A 27250-nucleotide genomic window follows, 5' to 3' on the forward strand; every position below is an offset into this window, starting at 1 on the left:
GTTGTTTCATTTTGATTCTATATTCAAAGAGATTGAAAAGGGAACTAGGAGTCTATATGTTGGAAACATCTGCTTCTTTTTCCTTAGTATAAGTGATAATAGAACAAAATATTGGGTGGCGAGCAAGATGTTTTTATGATCAGGATGTATGGAATTTGGCATTTGTAATGACTATTTAGTGGAACATGAAGGCTCTAATGGAGAAGGGAAGGTGAAGAGGGAGCATGTTGCTCATATCTCCCACCTTCATCCTCAAGGGGGAGCTTACAATGTTCTTTTTCAAGACAAGAGAATGAAGACACTTTCTTAATAGCACTTTGCCCTGCTCTCCTCTGCTCCATCACCTTATTTTTAGTGATTCCAGTCTATTTGATGCCTTCTTATTCTGTTTCATTCCCATTAGACTGGAAATCCCTTGGGACAAGGCCTGTCCCATTTTTCATCTTTTTAGTATAATGTCTTTTTCATAGAAATCATTAATAAATATTTGCTCAATTAAGTTTTATTAAATTATTCAGAGTAGTGTCATGGACCAGTAAGTTCTCGATTAAATGTTATTGATGATTGTCATCTGAAGTAGCTTGAAGTCTTGAAAAGCTCTGTGTGGTATAAACTTTATTTGGAAAAAATAGTCTTATGTACCTTCAGTAGACTCATTCAGCATGCTCATGGAGACAATTGTTTGATGGACAATTATGACCTACAGTGTCTAGTAATTAAGGTAGTTTTGCTTTCTGTAATGTAATTAAGTACCCTTTTCACTTACACTATATGGAACAGAATCTCATTTTTTCTTAGATGTTTTGAAGCCTTCTCAAACTTTTGCACTTCTTTTGATCATAATCTTGATCATTAAATAACAGATAAAATATGGAAGTACTTACCAAAAGTCAGTAGGATGCAAGATAATAGACTGTTTAATGCTCTTTGAAATAATAAATTTGAAACCCTATATATCCAACAATATCTATTTTACACAATCAAATCATTTTTCATACATTTCAAATTCTTTGTCCAGGTAATTCCCATTATATGTTCAACTAGATTATCTTTCTCATTGTCTCCTTTTTAACTGCTTCCCTGCTTCCCCATACATATAATGTTTTCATAGAAAAATCTAATTCTTTTGGCTTTTTTTAATTGAGAGGAATTTCAGTGTCTGACCTGATTAAACTTACTGAGGGTTAATCATTTTACTCGTATGCTATTTTGACAAAATTTGAAGTGCAAATTACACAGAGTGCCAATTATTGTCTACTAACTTGAAGTGATCTAGAAAAATAATGTGTCAGTGATTTTAATAGTCTCGTGTTCAATTGATTTTTCTGTTCCCTAATCCCCCTCCCTCAGGAACAGCATTATGCTTATGAATAAATGGAAGTGGGGGAAAATGTTGAGGGAAAAATGGGAGTATATTTTTAAGAAAACCAAATTTTAAAATATCAAAATAACTCATGTACACTATTGCCTTCATTTGAAGATATATTTCCCATATAATTTTGACTGTTGTAGATATGTGATTAGATAAAGAAGACATATTGCATCTAAGACAATCTTGTTTCCATAATTGTGCACATTGATGGATACTTTCTACGTGGTTCCTAATGCAAGTGATTTGCGATAGTTCTTCAGTGGGTAATTGGTGATGAGGACAGTTATATGCCTAATCTTACCAAAGTTTCTTATATTATCTATTTTTTGAAAAATTGAAAATTTTTTTATTAATTTATTTGTTTTTAGTATTCAACATTCACTTCCATAAGAATTTGAGTTTTAAGTTTTCTCCTCTTCCCTCCCTTCCCCCTTGCCCAAGATAACATGCAATCTCATATGACCTCTTTATATACATACATATTAAACATTTTCACATTAGTTATGCTGTGAAGAAGAATTAGAACCAATGGGAGGAACCATGAGAAAGAAGAAACAAAATAAAACTACAAAAAAAGAGATAAAATAGTATGCTTCCATCTGCTTTGAGATTTCAAAATTCTTTCTCCAGATGTGGATAGCATTTTCCATCATGGGTCTTTTCGAGTTGTCTTTGATCCTTGCATTGCTAAGCAGAGATAAGTCTATCAAAGTCAGTCATCTCACAGTGTGGCTGTTATTATGTACAATATTCTCCTGGTTCAGCTCACTTCACTCAGCGTCAATTCCATTATCTCTTTTAGAACTGACTTTTTTCTTCTTTCCCCTCCCTCCAAAGTGTAGTTGATAGATGAATGTCTTCATTGTTCTTCATGTAATATATTCAAAATTTATCCTATTCTTTAGATCCGCATGGTGACTTAGAAAACTGAATTCCAAAAGGTTGAGAAATGGCCAGCTCTACCTTTCATACTCAGCATTTTATCCTACCCTATTTGATACCCCATAATGCTTTGCCTGTAAGAGATCATAATGCTATCTGGGAAGGAAATACGGATCTGCCCATATTGATTAGAACAGCAGAATCTTGGAGTTAAAAAGAATCCCAGAATTCTTCTAATCCATTCTCTACAGAAATCATCAATCTTATCTACAATATCCTGGAGATGTAGTCATTTAACCTCTCGTTAAATATCTCCAACAATGAAAAACTCACTAGCATATGGAATAACTTATTACCTTGTTGGACAACTCAGCATTAGCGAGCTTTTCTTCAGGTTGACTGAAGTCTTACTCCCCGTAGCTTCCATCTGTTGATTCTCATTCTTTCCACTGTAGTTGAACAATAAAATCTCTCTTCAAGTATGGCACTTTTTCATATATTTAAAGTCAACGATCATGTGGCCCTGAGTCTTCTCCAAGCTCCGCTCAGTTTCTGTATTCTGTATTATAGCAGTATAATATACAGACAGCTCCAAAATGAATATATTTATTTTTTATACTTCACTGTTTTCTCCTTTATGTGTCTAACAGTCAATAGAGAAATCCTGTCATTGTTTCCCATGTAACATCTTTAAAATTTTTCACATTCTTTACAAAATTAAAGAATTGTTACAAAACTTATCTTCCAATCTGATGCCCAAATTATCTTCTCTAACATTTTAATTCTGAGTCAGTCAACATTGGTTTTTTAAGAAAATAGCTGAAATATTCTCTCACACAGAAATGGTAAATGGTGCAATGTATAGAGGGCCAACCTCTAAGTTTGAAAGGTCTGGGTTCAATTTCTACCTCTGACACATACTATTTGGATGATCATGAGCAAGCCTCTTTAATCCTCAGTGGCTCTTGATGACTATGAATTTAAGGACAGTTGCCAATTTGCATTGGAAGAGGGGATTTCCTCCCTTACAGTTCCATACATCAGTGAAATCATAGGTTCAATTAAAAACAAATTCTCATCACACAGTGGATAAAACTATTACTCTGATTCCCAGCCCTCTGATTTCCAAGATAAACATATGCTTTCCTTCATTTTTTTCCCCAATGTCTGATGTTAACACAAATTTTCCTTCAGATATGTCATGTTTTCATGACATAGATGTAAAAGAATATTAAGAAACTTAGAGAATGATAGGGCTCTGGATCATTTTTAAATAGCAGTTTTCAGTTTATGAATACTTTCTTGAAGACAATCCCATGAATCAGGCTGTGAAGAACTTTGCTTTCCTTCCATGCTCTTCCTTTTCTATATTAGAAGACTTAAGCCCAAGCTGGACACTTGGTTTGTACATTGTTACATCACTAGTGAGCATAAGATCCAGGCTTCAAAAATGAACTTCAAGCTTAGTGATCATTGTACTATATATTGTGCTACTTCAATACAACTGGGAAGGAATCATGCTAAACATAACAGGCTTGATTCACACAGGATAAATTCCCACCCAATTCTCAGTAGCCCCCTCCACCACCCACTTTCCCAAGAGAATTGATTAACCTAATCGCAAATTAGATAAAACATTTCTATGAAAACAAAGTTCAGCAGTAGGGACTCCCAATGACACTGAGGTAAGGATTTTCTGAAGTTAAGTCATTCCATAAGCAAAGAGTCATTTAACAGAGCTAATTAAGTAAAAAACAATAAGCCGAATAATTAAGACTGAAGTCATGACCTTTAATGATCCCATACCATGTCTGTAACACAGAATTAATCTTTAATCACTCTAAATGGTCTGTTGAATATTTAATGTATGATGTCATTATATTCTCCCCAAAGGGAGTCCTCAGTTTCTTTTCTACACTCATAGTTCCTGTGGGGTTGGGTATTAATTGCTCTTACATAGTAATAAAAGTAGTTAAAGTTTTCAGGGCTTTTTCTTGACAACTGTCAGCAGTGTAAGTATACACAAACTTTTAATTGTGTCCTCAGTGGCATCTAATATAAGGTTAGCCTCGAGAGCTTTTGGAAAACTTAAACTTTGGTTGTCATGTAAGAAATACCTAATAACTAATCTTCTGATTAAATTGTTCAGGCAGTCCCAGTTACATTTAATTTAGTTGAATGGAACTGACAGTTTGATATGTGGCTCAGGTCAAATTTAATTTCTAGCTAAAATGACTAAGTTTGCAAAAATCACGCTATACTGCCATGTGTCTTATTTGTATTGTTTCCCAACACCTTTGGGTGGCTTGCTTTTTGATTGGGTTCTTGATTGTTTCTTGTTTTTATTTTTTTTTTTTAAATCAACACGTTACTGTTCAGCTCTCATTGGAACATGTTCCATAATCACTTTTTAATATTTCTAAAGAACATGCTATTATGAGATACCTCATCATGGTATGTTTTCTTTTTTCCAGCAAACTTCATTTTAAATAGAACTGAAATTCAAGAATAATTCAGGGTCATTACACTGTTTTACCACAAGTCAATTAAAAACAGCAACTTTGTGTTTTGACAGTCCACATAGGATAACCTTTATTCTTTTCAGAATGATCTATTCAGTTCATCATACTAGAACTTGGGAAACACAAAATGCTAGAACAGTTATTTCAGCATAAAAGTCAGGCAAAGTGGTTTCAAAATCACATAGGGGTTTGCCTCAGTTATTTTTGTTTTGTTTCATAAGTGCTTTGAATCCATGTTCTCAGCTTTCTTTGTTATTTCTACATACTATTTAGTTTAGCGATACTCTTAGCAGAAATATCATAAACATGCTCTTCATCTCTAACAGAAATTTTTATCAAAATTTAACATGGATAAAAGGACAGAACACATTTAAATATGTATTGCAATAATTTGCCATTGAAAAACACACATATTAAACATTCAAATAACTAAGATAATCAGCAAATTCATTAAAGAGAATTTTCTTGTTTTGTGAAAAATTTAATAAAATTGAAAGATCTTTTCACTTTGTATTCATCTTAAACAATTAAAAATTAGTCAGAGATAAAACATTCACTCACCAAAGCCTACTCCTACTCCCTTTTCCATTCTTTCATAGAGAAATTTACACTCTGTACATCTGACACAGGATGAAATTTACATTCTGTACACCTGACACAGGATACTAGGTAAATGAAAATATAGAATATTCAATGAGAATTATCTACAACTAAAAGCTTATATTTTGGTTATGTTTTAAAGTTCACAAATTACCTCTCCCCCAACATGACTTCATCTTTGTAATTTCATTTCCCTCTATTAATTCATATTACCATACTTACAGTAAAATATATGTTCCTGGTGATGGTATTTGATTTTAAAAAGTTGTCTATTTCAGTAATATTTTAATATTACAGAAATTTTCTCTCCATTGCTAATGTTTCAACATTGGAGTAGCACCAAAGACAATTGTCTCTTTTTTTTGTGCCTAGTCTCTCAGCTCATAAGTGAATAACCTATGAACCCCTAAATTAATGAGGGTAGCCAAATGTTTGAACTGAATAATCATTTTGTAATGCCACTTATTAACCTCTTGATTTACTTACTGAATACATTTTACAGTTTTCCATATTGAAGCCCTTAAAGTTAGAGAGGAAAAATCCTCTTCAGTGAAGAGTTGCTTTCTTTTTTTTAAGAGATGCTATTAATTTTATATAATGAGATTAGCTGGAAGAGAACTAGAGTGTTAGTTTGCTTACTTTGGAAATTATTTAGCTTATTATTGTTCACTTGAAAATTTCTAATAGACTGATCTGGGAATTTCTGCTATTGACTTTCTGTTTTTGTGAGTTATAGATAACAAATATGCTTATGTAGATTTAAAAGTCTAGATTTTTAAATTAAATTTTGATCTATTTATAATTTTATACACACACACACACACACACACACACACACACACACACACACACACACACACACACACACACACACACACACACACACACACCCAAAACACATGCATGCTTTAGGAATGCTGAGTTTTTCTTGTTGTTTTTGTCAAATTAACAAACATTCCACACCTTACTAGATGGTCTTCATGAGTTGTTTAGGCAAAAAGTTTTCATCACCTAGTTGTCACACATCTGTTGATGAGATTCAATTCAGATTGGTCATCGGATTTTAGATACTTAGTTTGTTTCCAGGATGTTGGGATAATATTAATAGCTGACATTAAAATAAATGTATGTGTATATACACACATATTTCTTTTCATGTATTATTTCATTTGAACCTCATAACAACTATTCAAAGATAATTATTCCCATTTTATAAATTAAGAAATTGAGAATGAAAGGAATTAATTGGCTTGCTCATTGCCACAGAATTTGTAAGTGTCAAAGATAGGATTTGAACTCAGGTCTTCATAACACCATCTCCAGCATTCTGTCCCCATGCTGCTCCACTGGAATAAAATTCAAAAAATCAGGGTTGAATATATACTTTGATGATGATTATAACAACAACAGTATTTACATGGCTCTTTAACGTTTGTGAATTGTTTTAATATATACAAAATGTTTATATTATGTTACATTATATGATACTATACAACATTATATGCTATTAATTATACATAATTTCCTCTTCACAACAGGTTTGTGAGGAAAATGCTCTTATTATCCACATTTAACTAATAAGGAACCTGAGTCTGAAAGAGGTTAAAGGACTTGCCCAGAGTAACATGGTTATTCAGTATCTGAAGCGTAGTCTGATCTCAACTCTTCCTGATTCCAGCTCTATGTATCTATCTGTAGCCATGAGGTATCGGTCAAAGTTTAATAGATACTATACATACAAATATTTGTATATATAATCCGACTACACACATATACACATATGAACATTTATGTATGTTTAAATATAACATATATTCACATATATAAAATTCATGTGCTTTTTTGCTCAATTATGAATTGGATTCAGTATGATAATTGACATTCATCCTATTTTCTGGAAATCCATACTGTAAATATAGTTTTCCATGATAATTCTTTCATTATGGTAATTCATTAATATTATTCATTATCCACTTGTCACTTTGATTCTACTGCTCTGCATAAAACGTAGAAAACAAGAAGCTGAACTGGCAAAATTAATGTAGTACCTAGATAAAACACTTGCCCTGATCTCTCCCCCACCAACCTTAGGGTGGAAAGTTTTGTTTGAGAATACCTTTATATCTTTATCATGTCCTAGATGATCAAGGTGGTTCCAATGCGGGAAAAATTAGCAATGAAATTGATTTCCCTTGTATCCATGTCAAGCCAATGGAGTGAGGGTTTTGAGTTAAGTAAAACATAATGAGTTAAAAAAATGGTTCTTTGACAGTAACGATTCACTCCAAAATTCTTAGCAGGCACAGATGACATTTAATGTGAAGTTGCCCAGGATAGCATTAACCTTTGATACAATGCTGAATAAAACATCTCTAGTTGTCGTTGGACACTGTGTATGTACTTTACCAATCCCAGAGGAGTTCTTGTTCACAGTCTTTATTGTTATTCAGTTTGTTAATATAGCAGTGATCAAAGGAAACTAGGCTAAAACACTCTTATTTTCATTTAAATAACTGCTCACATAGGTTCATCTTTAGAATATATAGAGAGAAAGGGAACAAAATATTGCATTTGCCTACAGTAAAAACCTGGTTTTGTGATTGATCTCCTTTGAGATTTGGTAGTAACTGATTCCTGAGAGTTGAGCTGGCCTTTGGCCAAGTGGTTTGACATTGTACGTGTTATTACAATTGAAAATTCAAGAATAAGAAATGACATCGTGCATTACGGTTAATACATGCTCTAGGTTTTCCTATTCATTATGAGAAAGCACACGGCAACAAGCTCCATGGGATATTCACATTGATTAATGCTTATCAGGAATAGCTCTGTGGCATATTGATTTGTTTTAGGCTTTATTTATTGTTTTATTCATGTTCTGTGTATTATTTGTATTTAAATTATCTGACCTTTCACAACTACATAATAAATAAGAATCAGTTAATTCATAAAATGGAGAAATTTAGCACTGTAGTACAAAATTCTTTGCTTTCTAAGCAAGGGTTCAGAGACATAGCTTCATCTCTTTTTCTCATTTCCCTTCTCTGCCACTGGTTGCAGCTTATTGCTTAAAGACACTTTTTAAAACTTGACATTAAGAATTATATTACTAATGGAGAATGAATACAATGTCTATATCTGAGCATTCTTTGGTATTAGTAGACTGACCAACACTTGATGTATTTGAAAGGTTTCATGAGGGAGAGAAGTATTAATGCTATACCTTCTGAAGCAGGAATTATTTTCATTCTGGAGAGATAAGATTCAAGAACTAATCCAAATTATCAGGATAACTTGATTTAATGAATCCATGTGTGACCTTGGCAAGTAATTTGACCTCTCTTTGTCTTAGTGTACTTCTTTAACGAAAAAAATAAGTTTGGGGCAGATGGCCTCTAGAGTTGATCATTCTTCTTTCTATTACCCATTGAGGCTTTGAATATTCAGTTAAAGTTTTAAAAGGTTTTTTCTTGCATCTCTTAAGTGTTGTTGCTTGCTTACATTAAGGACTAACCATTCTGAATCAAGTCTTTTTTTTTTAATCCACTGACATTGACTTTTTGGGGGTTGTCTGTATGTGTGTGCTTAACTTACAAGTACCCACTTATTTTCATTGTATAATACATCTTATATAGTTTATTCCATGTTTTATCTTGATATAGGGTAACTTTATAGAAATGACAGCCTTTATCAAGAAGAAAAATATAATAAGTTGATTTAAAGGCAATTATTTCCTACTTCCACTTTCAATATACACTGACCCACTACCTAACTTCAAGAGAGGAAAAGCTGAGTCTGTTCATTTGAAAATTGGTCCTTCATCAGCTAGCAGCTTTTAAACTTACCAGTTGCTTTGCTAATTAGATTTGCATAAACAGCAAATATTTTAAAATACCTTCTAATGAAATGTCACTCTCTCAATTAGGTTTTATTTATTATGCCTTTTGGATATTAATAGAAATAGTAGATGAATGAAATACCACTCAAAGGAAAATAGGGAAAAATAACAATTTTACATTATTTTTATTGATACTTTCTGATTTTATGTCACAATGATCTTAATGCATCAGAGTAATCTCTTGTAAAAAAGATTTTTAAAGAAAAAAAGGATTTCTACATGTCAGCATCAACCTTGTCTGACAGAATATCAAACAGACCATACCCATACACCCCCATATATGCAAAGAAAGGAGGGAGGTACAATTTCTTAAATATCTTTCAAGTATAAGCTAGTTCATGATAATCATATGGTGCTCACTTTTTGTTGTTATTGAAAGATTAAAAACATTTATCTGTATGAAATGTCAAACGTTTATTTCTTAAAGAGTAAAGCTAACAAAATAACTGTAACATTAGAGATGCTAAGAATGATATTATCTTTTCAGTTACTGATAATAGTTTCTTTCCAATATACAATTATCAAATAATATTTTTTAATGTTCTTGGAACACAAAATACTGTACTAAGGGTCAACCCATACATTAACTTAATCTCACTGTTATTGTTGAGTTATTGTATCTGACAAACTGTCTACAGTCAAACTATAGATACCAGAAAGAAAAACAAATGAGATATAAATAAAACCTAAAAGCACACATTGAGAAAGGAGGAGATGAAACACTGACTGCAAAATACATCTACACCCTTTGTGAAATTTCTTCTGTTATTATTTTAAAGTAAATTTTTCTTGATATATTTTATTTTATATGATCCACATCACCTAATACATGACTTCCCTTTCTCATATTCCACAGAATATTACCAAATAGAAAAGAATAAAAAATAGTTGAGGAAAAAGATCTACAAAATTAACCAACACATTGCCTACTATCTGTCAGGCACTGTGCTAAGCCTTGGAGATACAAAGAAAAGCAAAAAAATATAATCCCTGCTCTCACTGTTATACAACCATAAAGCTGTTATTATTATTCTACTTTAATATTTCAACTTTTTTTTTCACTAACACAGATCTCTACCTTTACTTCATCCAATGGCTCATTCCTTTGTAAACACTATGATATGTAATTGCTATATCTTCAGATGAAAAGGTGTACAATTAATTAGGTTGATCCTTGAAGATCATGTTTATAGTTCTTAGTTTGTTAGTCCATTTTCTGAAACCCTTCTAGCCCAATATTGAACTATGTAGAATAATACAGAGCTTGTGTTACACAAGCATGGGTTCATGAATACAAGTTCACTTCCATTGCTGTATAAGGCATAAAGTATAACCTTAGTTGAGATAATTTAATGAATCTCAGGTGGTGGTCCTCCTCCAAAAATGCTCTCCTACCAAGATATATACCCAAAATTGTATCACCATTTGAAGAAATTATTGAAATAAACATCACCTTACCTTGATCAATACTGAAGAAATGTGGATCACTTAGCTAAATATTGAATGCCACTCCCCAGATTACTCTTTCTAAATTCAAAATTTAAAAGAGCTTCTTCTCCTCTTCCTTCTCCTCCACCTTCTTCTTTTTCCTCTACTTTATAGCATATGTTAAGTTTATATAGAGGTGGCCTCAAACTAAAGGATTTTTTATTTGATTTGTTAGATTTTGAGCACTTATCTAAAGAGTGCTTTACTGTGCTTATTTCACATGGATGCAAAAGGTCCATACATATTTTGTGAGTGAGGGAGAGTTGTTATATAAAGAAGCAGGCTCAACAAAAAGCTGTTTTTAAACTTATTTATATTTAAATAATGTATCCCCACAATTTTATCCCATTGTCTTGACCTTGCTAAATGTATGAGTCCATTTCTTAGGTTCTAATTTTTCATGCTCTAAAGACTACTGTTTACATGCTTTTTACCGATCAAGATATTGAAATGTTTCCTTTTGGTATGTAAGAGTGCTTGTGTTAGTAAGCAGCTTGGAGCTAAGCAACTTTAACTGTCCTGGTTTATGTCGCACTAAAAGTCCTTTATTGTAGAATCTTTTAAATGCTATAGGGGTATCTATTTTCATATTAAATCTGGGGAAATAATTTTAAAAAGGAAAACATCTGAGCTACTTTTTATATAAAAATGAATAAAGATAGCAGGTGTTAATAAGTATAGCTTTTGTCACTTCACAAAAAAGCTATTTTTTGAAATTGTTATGCATTTCAATGCCTCTAACAACAGATTACACTGCCAGTATTCATAAGAGTACTATAAAGACTGTCAGCATTGATGCATATGCTATTCACTGAGCAAGAATTTTGACTGAATATTCACCAGTTAAGACGGTTTCATAGGCATGCCTACAGCTAAGAGCATTTTGGATAGAAAGTAGGCTACAAAGAAAAGCATGCCAAATACCTTAACCACATTTAATGAGGAAATCAGGCTTTTATCTATTAAATCTTCAACTTGAAACAAACCGATCAGTTTTACTTTGCTGTTAGAAAAGTGTTTCAGATGATCTAAATGGGATGACTGTCTCCAACTAGACATCATCTTCTACTTTTTTTCCTTTTTCCCAGTTGGCCTACCCAGTCTACCAAGCATTGTGAATCAGAAGGTTTAATGATGTATGAACAAAGTAGTGAGCATTTCTAACTTAATTCCATTAGCTTTAAAAGCAGTAGTGGGTATTGTTTCTAGGTGAAAATTTGGAACTCCTGGAACTTTTATCTTATATCAAAATTAGTACTAGATGCTAGATTTAGACTTTGGATGCAACTGGTCCAGTCCACCTTGACCTGGTTTTAGCAAGTTTTATATAAAGAAGACTACTGTGTTAAACTTTATTTAATGTGACAATTGGAAAAATAACCCATTTAAAACAGAAGAATTTGAACTTATAAGCTAAATTGGTGTTACTTTTTGAATCCTTATTTCCAATTACCTGATCAGATTTCTACTTCAAATAGTCATGCAGCATGTACAGAATTCTCCATAAATCAGTCAAATATAAATTGAAGTTGATTAAATGAAATTAGTTTTATTCTGTTTTTATAATTTGGTATCTTGATCCTACCTAGATCAAACCATGGTATTAGGTAACATAGACAATCATGTCTGGACATCCAGGACCAATCCTTATAAACTTTTTTAACCAATGATAGACCAAAATAAATTAATGTTATAGTTATGTAAATTTGTGCTGTTTAATAAGTGCTTGAAATAATTTGACAATGCAGTAGAAGATGTAGAACTGCCTGAGGATTGTGTCCCTGCTTATAAGAACTGTGTTGTGATAGTTTTAAAAACTTGCATAAACCTGATATGATTTTAAAAGCGACTATGCTTTAGGATTGTTTTAATATTTGAATCCTTAAATGAACATGACAGACAGCCACCAACATATTATTTACTTAAGCACTTTTATTTGTTTGTGATTTGACATAGCCTGTGTATTAGAAATGAAAAACAAACAAACACTTGTCATCCACTTCTATACCCAAACCTTCAAAGTTAGGCACTTTAAGAAAATATATCAAGGGCAAATTAAGAGTCAAAAGAGGATGTGGTTCTTTAAATAATATTGGAAATTTCAATCATGAATAAGTTAAATGTCATAATTTAATTTTCAACTGACCACAATGTAAGTCCAAATGTATCTGTTTTCTTTTAATATCACTTGTTTTCAAGAGAACTTATTTCTTAGAGATATGTGGAACATACTCTCATTGAATTACAATCTTATATTTTAAAACTTACCTTTCTTGACTCAAAATTTCTACAGTTATTATAATAGTGAATTTTTATTTCCATGTTTTGAAACACATTCCTTGCTTCCTTCTGCATTAATTATTATCTTCAGATATTTCTTCATTTTCACCTGCATAGCATATTGAATTCAGAAAGTATTTGCTCACTTTATCTGGAATTCAAGAAGAAACATTTAAAGATTTTTTTGTTGTTGTTATTGTTTAAAGACTTAAGGAGAAAATGCAGTTCATAAGTTTATGTTCCATAGTGTTGGTAGTGATGATGGTAACAGCAGTAGTAGTAGTAGTAGTAGTAGTAGTAGTAGTAGTAGTAGTAGTAGTAGTAGTACTAAAAATGATTGCTAGCATTTATATTGCAATTTAAGGTATGCAAAGTGCTTTACATATATTATGTCACTTGATCCCAACAGCAAATCTAGGAGGTGATATTAATTTATCCATTTTCCAAATAAAGAAATTTAGGATGAGAGAGGTTGTATTTGCTCATGTTCACACAATTATTGAGTGTTTTAAGTAGGAACTAAACTCAGGTTTTCCTGACTTGATTAGTCTATCAATGACAATACAAAATTGCTTACTAATGATAGCAATAATGATCATATTTGAGAATTATGTAGCATTTTAAGGTTTGCAAAACAAATATGCATTTTTCTTTGACACATCATATTGTGAGGTAGATTGGTATCATTCCATTGGGCCAAATGGCTAAAGTAATACCTAAAAACCTAGGATCATCTCTCCTGCTTCAATTGATCCTTAAAACAATCACAAACTTTCATATGCCCGTCTCATTCATCATTGCCTTTTGACTTCTAACTAACAGAAATGGATGGCTGGAATTTACTAATAAAAGAATCATAGAAGGCACTCAAGTTTTGTTTTTCTTTCTAGTCTCAAAATAAATGCTTTTTTAACCATATAACACTTCATTGTGATTCAAATGTATTTAATTTTTATTTTGATATACTTTACAAGGTGTTCTCTTCTTAACCACTTTAATTGTTTAATGAAGAATACAAGACTGTACAAGGACAGGTTTGAATATAGTAATATAAGGTATAATAAAATTTAAAAAGGGAACTGATTAATAATCTGGAATTTATCCATGAGTATCTGGAAACAGCTGGTGCCCTTTCATTACTGTCTCAAGTGAGGACCTTGATTTTATAAGTATCTCTGCCAGAAATAACATGATCTGGTAAGCAGTGAGTTCCAGTAGTGTCAAGTGGGCAACATTATGCTGCCAAGTTAAGTCATGGAAAGGAACATCATAAGTAAATACTTAAGTTTTAGGAGTGAGACATTGGTGGGACCAGAGATGGAGAAAATAGTTCCTTTTTTCTCTACCTTCTACCTGGATAATTTGGCTGCACAAAGACTGATAGTTACATATCCACTTCACATATAAAACTCTCTTCCATTGCAATGTGGTCTCATTTGTTCATATGGTATGAAACACTGCTTTACATACAAAGTTCTGTACAAATCAGTGACAGTGGGCCAAAAGAAAGTAAGTCAAGGACAATATGTCTGTTATGATATTATACTAAACTGTCAGAGGAAAAAAAATCATCTCTCACTGTCTTTCTATGTTTACTTTTCATTATTATTTTCAACATTATTCCTGAAAGAGAAGTGATCCTTAGCTCAAGTTCCCCCACATATCCCCAAATACACAGCAGATTAACAGAGGCTATGAAAAATGTAATTCTCAATTTAAAAAAAAAATGAATTTGATCCAGGACTTATTTTGATGCAATTTTGTCATCTCTAATTTTATCATCAGACATGAAAAGCACTAGACTTTAAAATTAATAGATGATTTTTAAGGACTGTTAAGTTGTGGTTCCTGCCAGTTCAGAACATTGGCAAGGTTGTTATACTGGTTTAAAATGTATGAATTGATTCAGTAACTTTAAATATTATTAGTTCAGATTTCAAAGCCTTTGATGACTTTGACCCCTTTATAGTTTTATCATTTATTTTTAATTGGTTCCCAAAGCAAATGTAAGTTTCTTGAAGGCAGAGACTTGAATTTATTTTGTCTGACAAATTTATTTTTAATTTTTTCCATGTCTGTGACTTCACTGTGGTGGAGGAACATAGAATTCCCTGTCAAATAGTTTTAGAGAATTAACAGGAGTTCTGAGAATTCAAGAAACTTCCCTATGGTCACAAAGATAGTATCTGTCTGAGATGGGATATAATCTTAGGTTTTGCTCACTCCAAAATTAGTCCTTTATCCACTATACCAACTCTGTCTCTCAACTGGTATATAGTAAAAACTTAATACATACTTTTTGAATTGAATGGTCACATAGAGGCAACTTATAAATAGATAGGTTATGGTTCACATAGGAATGCTGCTGAATTATTAAATGGCTAGATAATTTGCATATTGATAAAATGACCTTGTTGACGAGCTGAGATCAATCTTATTACTATAAATGCAGCTAACCTCTCAAAAACTATTTTGAGTTAAAAATAATAAATTAGTCTTATATTATAACTCAGTTATCATTTCTGTTAAATTCATTATTTTTAACTATAATTCCAACAATATATTTAATTTTTAATATTGAAATTATTTATTTGAATGTCTAAATCAAATTTTTTTCTCACTTGACTAAATATGTGCAAATGTATTTATTGAACATGCAAACTAATTTTAATGAATTTATATGTATTCATGTATATAGACATTATATTATATATATTCAATATATAAATATCCTTCACTTGACTTGTATTATACCTTATATTAGCATCTCTGACCTTCAGTATTGAGCTTTTAGAGGAAGAAATTCCAAGTGAAAAAAAAATAAATGAATGCACTAACTTAAAAGCTCTGCTTTGTTCATTTCAAAATGTTCATTTCTTTTAACATTTTGCCTTGCTGGTGATCAGCATGCTTTCAGCTACTTGGTTGAGAGCAATGATTTTAAACAATCTTTTCTTTTAATGAGGATCATGATGTACTTTCAGTGTATACATCATGGTAATCTATTGAGATTAAACGATGATAAGGTCTGCTGTTTCCTGGTTCCTGACAAGAATATAGTGATTCATGCCTGTCGTTTCACAATAAATGCAAAAGTAGTAGAGGCTATTATCAGCAAGTACTCATTTGTCCTCCTTTCATCACTGTGTCTTGTATCAGACCTGTGTCTGTTATAAGTAACAATGCCAAAAATACAACATATAAAAGAATCAATGATGTAAAACTCAGTTTGAGACAAAATAGCATTTCTCCTTTGACCATTCTTTTTAATGATTTAAGTTGTTTTTAAAATCAATTCTTTGTAAGATGCTACACTCCTGTCATGTTAATAAGCATAGGAGGGAGGGAGGAACAGTAGAGGAATTTTGAAAAGACAACCTTGCGTTTTAGCATCAGGCATCAGGGCTAGGCCTGAGGAAAAAAGGAGGCATGAATCTCTGCTAAAAGTCAGTGAGTTTTCACCCAAAGCTATGCAAACACTTCAAAAGAGAGGGATTAGTGATGTATTTCAGAACTCAGGGTTTCATGCTCTCCCCAGAGTCTCTGCTCTGAATTACAATGCAAGGAAAATCAGCAAAGGATTTAGATGTGCTATTTAACTGGATAAAACATCTTATTTCCTCATTGTCAACACAATAGCTGGTGAAGAGAAAAAAGAGCTATATTGCTAATATTATAAATATTATTTTTTATATTTTCATCTTGGACCTGGGGCACAGTAGGAATATGCATTAATGATAGATATGAAGGATTCCCCAGTTTCTAAATACCACGTGCTTTGGTTCTGTAGTAATGCAGCATAGGAGGAATTTTGTGAAGTAATTGCTTAATGAACATTTTATAGGTAATATTTAACAAGTACACAATGAAAAAAAAAAAAAGGACAGGGGAATAACAACCCAGAACTATCAAAATACATTACTTGAATGGACAGACATCTATTACTCTAGGACTGAAGTGCAGTACATGCAAAATATCGCAACATCAGCACCAAGTTTCATTTCAGTTGGGATCTTTACAAGAGATAAGCCACCGATTGTTTAAAAATAATGGAGTCTGAAAGGCTGAACACTGGAGACTCATACCAGTAACACACATCACCTCTAACTCTGGCAGCATTAATAGGTTTTTCCTTAGAGACAAAGGCCTTCGTGTCCCTGGGCCACATCAGAATGGAGGTGGGGAGAGCAGAGGGCATTCACTTTCCAATGTCAAGTGTCATATTTTTTGCACAAGGAGCAATAATAAAAGCTTGTACTTGACTGTGAAATTACAGGGAGTAAGGGTATTGCATATTGGATTACTCTAATAGAAAAGGACAGTTTAAAAAAATCAGTAAGACTAAACTCTATCTAAATGTATATGGATATATAAATACAGGCAGATCTATCTATATAAACTTTAATTTAGTCATACACATAATGACTATGTATACATATATACACATATATGTATGTGTATGCACATCTCTACACAACGTTTGTCTCCTTCCTGCGTATACTTGAAGGCAGAAGTAAATAACCTTTAACCACATCACTTCCACAGTCTGGTTCATTAAGCCTGGGAGGATGGGGGGAAATGTACCCTTCTGTTAAAAAAGGAAGCTTTTTTTTTTGCACTGCACTTGTGGTATCAGTTCCCTCCAATATGAAAGGCTTTCTATTGTCTATGAAGTATTGATCTATACAAGAATGTCTGTCTGCTTTACCCTATTGTTGTGCAAATGCAGCATGTGATATCTGTTATACCACAAATACTTGGCTACCAAAGCAATAATACAGCAAACAAGGGGAAAAAGAAGAGGCAAGAGGGAAGAAATATTTGATTTATTAAATCGTTGGGACAAAACAAAACAAACAAGTTTATTTTTCGTCTAACCACCTATGGTAAAATAGGAATATATAATTTATAGTGTTGTGATTTTTACACAAATTTTGATCACTCAAACATTATAATTCTTCTTATCAGCACTATAGGCTGCTTTTTTGTCCTCTTCGTCATTTCCTACTTATAACCAATTGGTGATAGCATGTCAGACATTTTTTTCCCCATGAAATAGTTCCCTTTAGTGCAATAAGCTTTATTTTTTTCTTTCCTCAGCTGTCAGTGCTAGTATTGGTTTAAAGACTAGGTATATGGCTAGAATTTTCCAATTCCCTTAAGTGGGGAATCAGTTTGTGTCTGAAGAAATGGTGCATTTCAAGTCCCCTTCAACCTGTCAGTATTTGAGGAGTTATTAATTTCAGCTTCCTTTCTGCCTTTTGAAATCTGACACTGATTTGTCCCACACCTCCCAGAGGCCTTTCTGTGCAATTAGCCATTGGATTCACAGAGTAATTATTTCATTTTTCATGTAAAATGCACTTGATTTATTATATACTTGGGAGGGGATGGCACAGATAGGTCAACAGCAGTTAGAGGAGATTAGCAGAGATATTCTCTTTAACTGTGGGAAGCAATCAATCCCCATGAGTCCCTGATAGGGGAGGAATTGGTGTAGTGCTGTACAAGACTTGGTGTTGGATTACCAGTTGACTTTATCATTCCCTGGAGGAATAAATATGAGCAAAGGCAGGGCAATTTTTAAAATCCCTTGCTTGCTAGATGAACCAGGAGATGGCAGAGTTGACGGATCTGATAGAATATATTTCAAGAGAAATGTTTTTAATTCATAGGAGGAATTATAAGGCAATACAGGTTCAATGGTTGAGAAGGAAAAATAAGCAGGCTATTGTCAGAGTTCTCATATGGATCATTTTAGACAGGACCTTGCATTGCTGAACCAGTAGAATACTTTTCTTATGAGACTTTTTTTTTAACCTTCACCAGTCTCGTTTACTAGAGAAAAGTAAATGAAACCACATAAAGGCAGAATAAGGCATCTTTGACTAAGAATGAAGTAGAATGTTGGCTTTTGACTTAGTGGTTACATTTTACTCATCATCTAGATAAGGCCACTGGATCTTATACATTTGTTTTCTAAAAATTTACACCTTGGTGAGATGCCAGCCTCTGGGTTCTTTGCATGACAGCTACATTATAGTTTTGTTTTCTTTCTATGGTTATGGCATCTGAGACAAAAAAAAAAAAAAAAAAAAACAACTGAGTGACCTTGTATTGCTGAATGCCAAGTTGGTAATAAAAGAGTCTTCTGTGACAGCAGTGTAAGTGGGCATTGTTTAATATTAGAAAAAAACAAGGTCAAATCTTTCAGAAATTTTAAGAATAGGACTTGAGTTAATGTTTTTTCCTTGTCACTTACACCTTTTCCTCCTTATAGTTCAAATTGTGATCATTCAGAAAAACGGAAATTGTAAAAGCTACTTTTCATGTAGTCCTTCTACAATGATTATTTATTGCTTCTTATAGTTTATTTTGAATCATTTTCCACAATGCATTTTTCTCTTTTTTCAAGATTACTTCATAACCATTTAAATAATCATAAGCTTCTCAATATTTAGTGTAATCTTGCCTCTTCTCTTAGCTTCATCTTGGCCTTTTGTCTAGCACATTAAATATGTCATCTTTTTGACAGGTGTGGAAATAGACGTTGCCCTATCCTTAGCTGTCACTTAAGTAAGGTATACATGATTAGTGCTTTTAATCATTTTCCTCCTCCTGATCTATCACTTACTTAATCTTTGTCACTTTTTTGACCTTTCTACATATTTCTGGTCTTGGCCCAGCAATAAATGCTATTTTTATGGAAGTAGTCTCAGTAGGACCTAACTCTTTCAGCACAAATTATACTAAGAGGTATAAAGAATGGATGAGTTTTAATTAAGCATTCCTCAAATATTTAAAATGAACTATGAAAAACTGGAACTATTTCCTTATAACCTTCTTAGTATTAACACGCTTTATATGACAAACAAAGGAGAAGAGAGTGTAGGAGAGGAGAGGAAAAAAGAAAGAAAGAAAAACAGAGTTAGAGAGTTAAAGATAGATAATTACACAGAAAAAGAGAATAAAGGAAAACAATAGATTTGTGAGTAACAGTGGGCCTGGGAGATTAACCTAGCTTTTGACAAAGTTACTTCAGAAAAGAATGGGACATTTCTTTTCTTTCAGAGATTGGAAGACTGCAACATAAAATATACTAGTCTCTTCTATCTTTTTTTCTTTTTTTGGTTGCGTGAGTTAACAGGGTGATCAGCTAAATCCCTCCTAAAACTACCTTATGTCACTTTGGAAGTGATTACATCAGGTACAGAATTAGCAGAATTAAACAACAGAAGTTTTGTATGGTCGTATATTTCCACAAGGATTGTTATTATAGAGTCACAATTTTATTTGAAAAGCTTTTTGGAGGATTAGTGGGTGTCAACACTGGCAAGCTGACACAAAGCAGCCGTTCTTGGGAAAATAAAATTCTATACACACTCCCATTTAAGTGCATCTGCCATATTCAGCACATGACCCACCAATGACATATGGTCCAGACAGCCTTAGAAGAGTTTTCCCTACTGCCATAACCATGAGGAATTTGATCTGTTTTTTTGTTGTTTTGTACTTTATGTGCATCAAACATTAAATAAGCTTTCTGTTGTAGTCTAGTTATTTAGCCAGATTAATTGAGGGCTTTATAATCTCACAGGCAGTTATGGATGCCACCTTTCCTTCTTACAGCTCATGGGACCCCAGTTATTTAGTTCATTTTCACTCCGTCTTCCCAATCCTAAGATTACTGAGGGTCTGTATGTATGTATATTGTATACACACATTTGCAGTGTCCATTCCTGTGAACTACTCCTATGTAAAAGAAGAACCCCTTCTCTCAAAGTAGAGATTAGGGGTTCTACGAGAAGCCTTTCCTGAACTCACCAGTTATTTATTAATGCTCTCTCTCTCGCTCTGTCTCTCTCTGTCTGTCTCTCTCTGTCTCTCTGTGTCTCTGTCTCTGTCTCTATATAAACATTATTTTGTATTTTTCTGCATATATTTTGAATTTATTCATCTATATATGTGTTCCCACCATTCCACTCCCCGCCCCCGGTAGAATGTGAGCTTCTTGAGGGTAGGGACTGTTTCCTTTTATTCTGTGCATCCCCAGCTGATGTACAGTCAGATACATAGGGTATAATCAATAGATATTTGTGAAAATTATTTTTATTATTTGCACACATACACATTATTCTCTATTGTCATGAAAAAGAAATAGTTTTAACACATTTTAATCATTTGTATCTTCACACAAAATATAAAGCAGAATATTAAAAATATTTTAACATTCTAATTAGTTTGATTCCAGATCAATGAAACTTGTAGAATACTTGAATATGGATTTGAAAATAAGTAAATACAAAAGAGAATTGAGTTCTTAAAATATTTTAAAATAATAATCTGTCATAAAATATGAATATTTGGAATAAGCCATTATCATCATGATCTTATTATTTTTTGTTCTTCCCTAAAAATGTAGCCATTAGGAATTCAGGTTCTTTGAAAGGAAGAAGGTTGTTTAGGATATATTTGTATTTTTTAATCCACAAAGGGGATACTTGTTCAAGACCTTGACTGAGCCTAGTACTTCAACTTGGAACAATTTCTCTGCCGATATTTATGTATAGGAATGTAGCAATTTAGATTGAACACCAACTTATCTCAAAATTGGACATATGTTGTAATTTCAAAACTGGGTTGTACGTCTATGACATTTGAGCTATTTCTGGCACTAGTTTTGCATTTTAAAGAAATTTTAAACAAATAGTAAAAGTGGACCGAAGACAACCAGGCATCTGTAATCACAGTAGAAAATATGAACAATTTGTTTTGTGAAAGAAAGAAGAAAGGAAGGATAGAAGCAAAGAAAGAAAGAAGACTGAAAGAAATAGAAAAATAAGGAATTACAAATGGAATAAAAAAGTTATGAAACATTTTAAATGATAATATTTTTAGAATATTTTATAAAGCTGTAACAATATACAGATATATAATTTCACTTAAGAATGATTTGAATTCATATAATAGTAAAGCACTTTATGTTGTATATGCCATTTTCAGAATCTTATGCTGGATTATTTTTTCTTTGAGTATGAATTTGGCTATCCAAATAGCACAAAATCTAAAAGTTTATTTTTATGAATATCCCAGGCTAATTAGCAATTTCATTTTTTTTTCATTTTTAGTATTCCCTGGGAGTATTTTTCATTTTTTTAATTATTATTTTATTTATTTTTATTCTTTGTTACTCTTTCTTCTTTCTTTCACAAAACAAAGTGCTAATACTTTCTCCATAAAGTAAGGTGTATTGGTTACCTTATAATAACAGTTTTCTATTTTTTCAAGTGGCCTAAATTTCTACCTAAAAGAAATATAAACTAAATGATTATCTTAATATTTCACAATTATATAGAGTTTTATAACATAGAAAATGCTCTCTCTTCAGTGATTCTATGAGGTAAACAGCATAAAACATCATTTTCCTCATTTTCCAAATGAAGAAACCAAGTTTCATAGAAGCTAAATTACTTTCAAAGAACTCTAGAAGTATAAAAACCACAACTTGATCCTGGTCTTCTGAATCCAAGACCACTCCTCTTCCTGGTCTACTCATTATGATCACACATCATGCTATTATTTATCCAAAATGATTAAAAGAGACATTGAGTTGGTAGAAATTCATTTTTGTGTACTTTCATTTTTTCCCTATCTCTCTCCTACTGGAAGTAGAATGTAAAGCCTATTTATTGAACACACACCCACACGTAAACATAATTTTTTTAGAATTTCGCAGTTGAATGAAAATAAACTATATTTGCTGTTAGAAAATTCGAGTTAAGACCTGATTCTGATATTTGTTCACTGTTCCTGAGCAAGACAACTCAGGACTCAAAGTCACATTGACAAGATGATAGGTTGAACCAGATAGGCTCTAAAATCTTTTTTGCATTTTAAGGTGAGGTAATTCTTTGAATTTTCATCCTGAGGCCAAGGGCATGATCAAGCAATATAGAAGCACCAGAAACATCAGTTTGGAATTCTTCCAAGCCATTAAGATAAAATGGAATTTTTTTTCTTTCATTTCTTTATTATCTAAATATAGAATTTTATACTTTCAACACCAATATTAAATTTATTAGACAAGAATATACTGGATTGTAAACTTCTTGAAGGCAAGGGACTGTTTTCTGCTTCTTTTTCTCTCTTCAGTGCTTAGCACAAGCCTGGCATGTAGTAATTGTTTAATAAATGTTTATTGGCTGACTGCTTTTTTTTTTTATTGTTCTACTAGCATTAGAAAGGGTAACCATATTATTGTTCTTAGAAATTGTTATTTTAATCCTGCTATTTTTAATTTCTCTTTTTAATAGGAGGACCATTAACTTTTTCTAACTACTTCAGGTAGGCATTTGTTAACTTTGGGGATGCCAAAGCATAATTGGTACTGTTATTTATAGAGTCTTTCCCTATTAACAGAGGAGATCAGAATTTGAAGTCAGCCTTAGAGCTGTATTTACATGAATTTTTTTTAGAGTTTCTTGAATAGAGAAATCTGTTCAAGATCTAGATACTTTAAGCCATCTGTTGGGGACATAAGCTGCAACTCTAGAGCACCTTTTGTGACAAAAAGGAAAAATTCATTCTTTGCAAGAATCAGATATACACAAAAGGAAGAAAAAATAGAAACCATAATCTAAAGTTTATTAGGAAAATGTAACCCTTAATGCCTAAGGAAAATAACCATTTTGGAAGATTATGAAACTTTGATGATCAGATAATAAAAAAAAGATTGTTTCAATTTTATTACCTTTTATGTATTCAACAAGTATTTATTATGTGTCTTCGTTGATCCAGGACCTATAATAGACAATAGAGTTATAATGTCAAAAACAAACCCATCCTTCTCAAGCAACTTACATCTGAAAATATTGATTTTGACTAAATTGCTGTTTTAACATATTTATTATAAATTGCATGAAAGTTCACTTTGGCAAAAATAGCAATAGCTTACTAAATAATGTTCTTACCTATTTATGCTTTCATTTTTATTACTTCTGTACTGAATTCTAAATAAGAAAATAAATCACTATTTAGATCAATTCACAACAGGCATTTCTCACTTTCATAACAGAAGCACCTTTTCTGTGAATTTTTTTTAATATAAGTGTCATACTCAAATAGAAGAGCAGCCACCAAACATTGACTTAGAACACTACATATTAATATTATCCATGTTGTATTATTATTATCATTATTATTATTTGTTTTGTTAATGCTCTTCCAATTACATTTTAATCAGTTTCAGGATACCTTGAGAGTATTACTAGTATGTTTTGACACCTCTGCAAAATCAAGTTTCTCTATGGCCAAAGAACTATATTACTTATATCTTAATTCAGTATGTTTTTGGAATCAAAAATTTGGAAATAAGAATGATACAAACCATGTTCCATTCATGCTTTTATCTGTGTTATTTTGTGCTAAGACAAAGAGTAAATGTGGATTCAGAAGATTTTGGTTATGATGATGACTGCCAGTTAATTGGTGAGCAGTTCTGAGAAGTTTTGGTAGCCACCATTTACTCTGTGAAATCACTAAGTATAGCTCTCCTCATTTTGTATTTGAGAAAACTGAGTCTAGAGTAAGTCTAGAGTGATTTCATATATCACCTAAAGATAGCTGTAATCCTGAAAACTAGGTAAAATAGACTTTGGTAAATTAAATGATATTATTTATCATGCTAGTCTGCCTTTATCATGTTTTTCTCATATCTATCAAATTCTACCACCTCTATATAAGGACATCCTAAACCACTCTGATTCACATTAGTTTCACATGTCATTTCATGGCCATATTGCTCATATTGGTAAACTTTAATATCCTTTATTGAGATCACTTATACTGGCAATTGATCACATAAGTCTTTGGTTTTATTTCATAAGAATGCCATGTATTTTTTAAAAATTCCATCAACTAACCTTCTGAAAGGAAGTAAATATGTCCATGCATTATATTCATTCCTTTTTTATAGCATTCAGATTTGAGGATGGAGTTAGCACTTAATAATTACTTTAATTATGAATATACACACACATACACACACACACATATATGAGAGAGACAGACAGACAGACAGACAGAGATTTTTATAAGACAAAGAATTAGTCCTTAATTTTTTCTTCTTTTGGTGAATTGGTATTTTCTAGAAAAACACATTTTAGTTATAAGGGGGTTTGTTATTTTATATATTCAACTTTACTGTAGCCCTGATCATTAACTCTTTGTATACAAATAAATTTATTTCTATAATGCTCCTTTCATAGGTGTTATCCATGTTCCTTGATCCCAGCATTATAATGGGTTTCTACTGTGTTTTCCTGTACTGTAACAATATTGACATGTCCAGTGAAAAATGGTTTATATCATTTTAAATTAAATTGAAATTCAGAGTTAGACACCTATGATGATATCTGTAAGGTTCATAAATGTGTTTCTTTTCTTTTATTCATAGAGGTGTAACATTTTTCAGAGTGACTGACAGAGCTAGATTCTCTATCATGTGGTAAAAGTTCCCAACCTTTTCATGTCCTATTTCCTTTCAAATTGTAGAGGAAAATAAATTATTTTTTAAAAAATCTGTAGGAAATATTTCAGAAACAATCCTTCATGTTGCTAATAACATTACACAACGCACAGAATATCAAATACTGCATTTTATTTCAGTTAGTGTAATTCATTCAAGCTTTCAAAAGAGAGGAAAAGAAAAATTTAAATTCAGGTTTAATTTAGAACTGATTGCTCATTAATCTTTGGAATAGGTAAGCATGCTCTCTTCCAAATGAAGGGAAGGCTGTTGACTGTTTATAGCAAGTCCTACTGTGCTGTATTCAATTTGTTTTTCTGTATGTTTAGACTTTCATTTAGTGTTTACATATCAGGCATCATTGTGGAAAATATTGCTTAATGAGCAAATGTATTGGGCAGGGTACAGTCAATCATTCCTTTGTTTTAAGCCCTTAGCAACTTGGGCAAAAATGTAAGTATTAGTCTCATGTAAGCCACATCTTTGATTCTCTTACTTCTTCTACTGGAATTTAATTTGTTAAGTCAAAGTGAGTTCAGACTCAGAGGATCTACAACTAGATAAGTTGCAGGGAACTTACATCATCTGCAGATGTTAAAGTGATCTGGGCATTCATCTCTTGGACTGTTAGTGTTACGTTAGTGTTCCTGGCCTATGAGAAATACAAAAGCAGATCACAAGTCCATCCTAGTAATTAATACCTACAATATGCAAATTTTGCCACTGAAGGGAGTCTCAGAAATTAATTAGAATATTTGACTCATAGTGCATAATGTTCACTTTCCATAATCAGGAGAAAACAACAACGAGATCCTGTGACTTCTCTATTTGACCTGTTTTGACTTGCCAGGCCTAGAGGCCTGAGGGCTACCCAAGTCTTACCTTACCTGTCCCAGGTCTTCGGTTGGCCAAACCAGATAAACGTATGAGAGAAGAGACTTTCCGGAGTCGAACAAGGGTTAGGCTTTATTCAGGGTCCTGGTTACATGTGCAGGGGGAACTCTTCCTTAGGAGGGAGAGAGAAGTCTCCCAAGGAGGCAAAGATCTTACAGTAAGAGATTGGAAGCAGAAGTGGAAGTGGGGAGAGAGGGGGAAGGGAGAGCGAAGAAAGGAAAAGGGAAGAGGCGCCTTCTGTCCTGTAAGGGCCCCTCCCGCGCTAAGAGTGCCTTCAGGCTTTCCTGACCTTAATTAAGCTCTCCAGCCATGTAGTTTGCACCTGAATACTGTGCCTGTTAGATAACAATAGGTGTGCCCAGATCCGGGACAGTCTCGAGGGCAGGGATGCTCCTCCCATCACGTTTCTCACGGGAAGAGGCAGAAATACATGAGATACCTCAGTCTCACTCCTCGATTCCCTGGTGTTTCATGGGGGGCCTCATGAGAACTCTAAGATTTAGAAGTTCCCACCTTTACCCGCCCGAGACTGTCCACATGGAATTGAGCTTCCATCCCCAACATTGACTTTTCCAGAAAGAATGTGTAAGTAATACAGAGCATGTAGAATTTTTATCCTTTTGTTATTTCACTTGAAAAATACCACTGAAGAACCTCAGGTGTATTCAATTTAATGTACAGCACATGTCCTCCTCCCCAAAAAAGTACTTAGAAACATTTAGAAAAGTTATAAAATCAAATTTCAATGATAGGAAAGAATCATTTTAGAAATTTGCGACAATTAAATA

At 32.6% G+C, this 27250-nt stretch overlaps 1 protein-coding gene across 4 annotated transcripts in view; it reads left to right on the forward strand.

Annotated features, from left to right (window-relative positions):
- The window catches only part of PCDH9 (protocadherin 9), a 1077972-nt gene that overhangs the window by 781507 nt on the left and 269215 nt on the right, over window positions 1-27250 (forward strand). The window lies entirely within an intron of this gene.

The sequence above is a fragment of the Notamacropus eugenii genome, chromosome 6, assembly GCF_028372415.1.
Source record: "Notamacropus eugenii isolate mMacEug1 chromosome 6, mMacEug1.pri_v2, whole genome shotgun sequence".
NCBI classification, from domain to species: Eukaryota; Metazoa; Chordata; class Mammalia; order Diprotodontia; family Macropodidae; genus Notamacropus; species Notamacropus eugenii.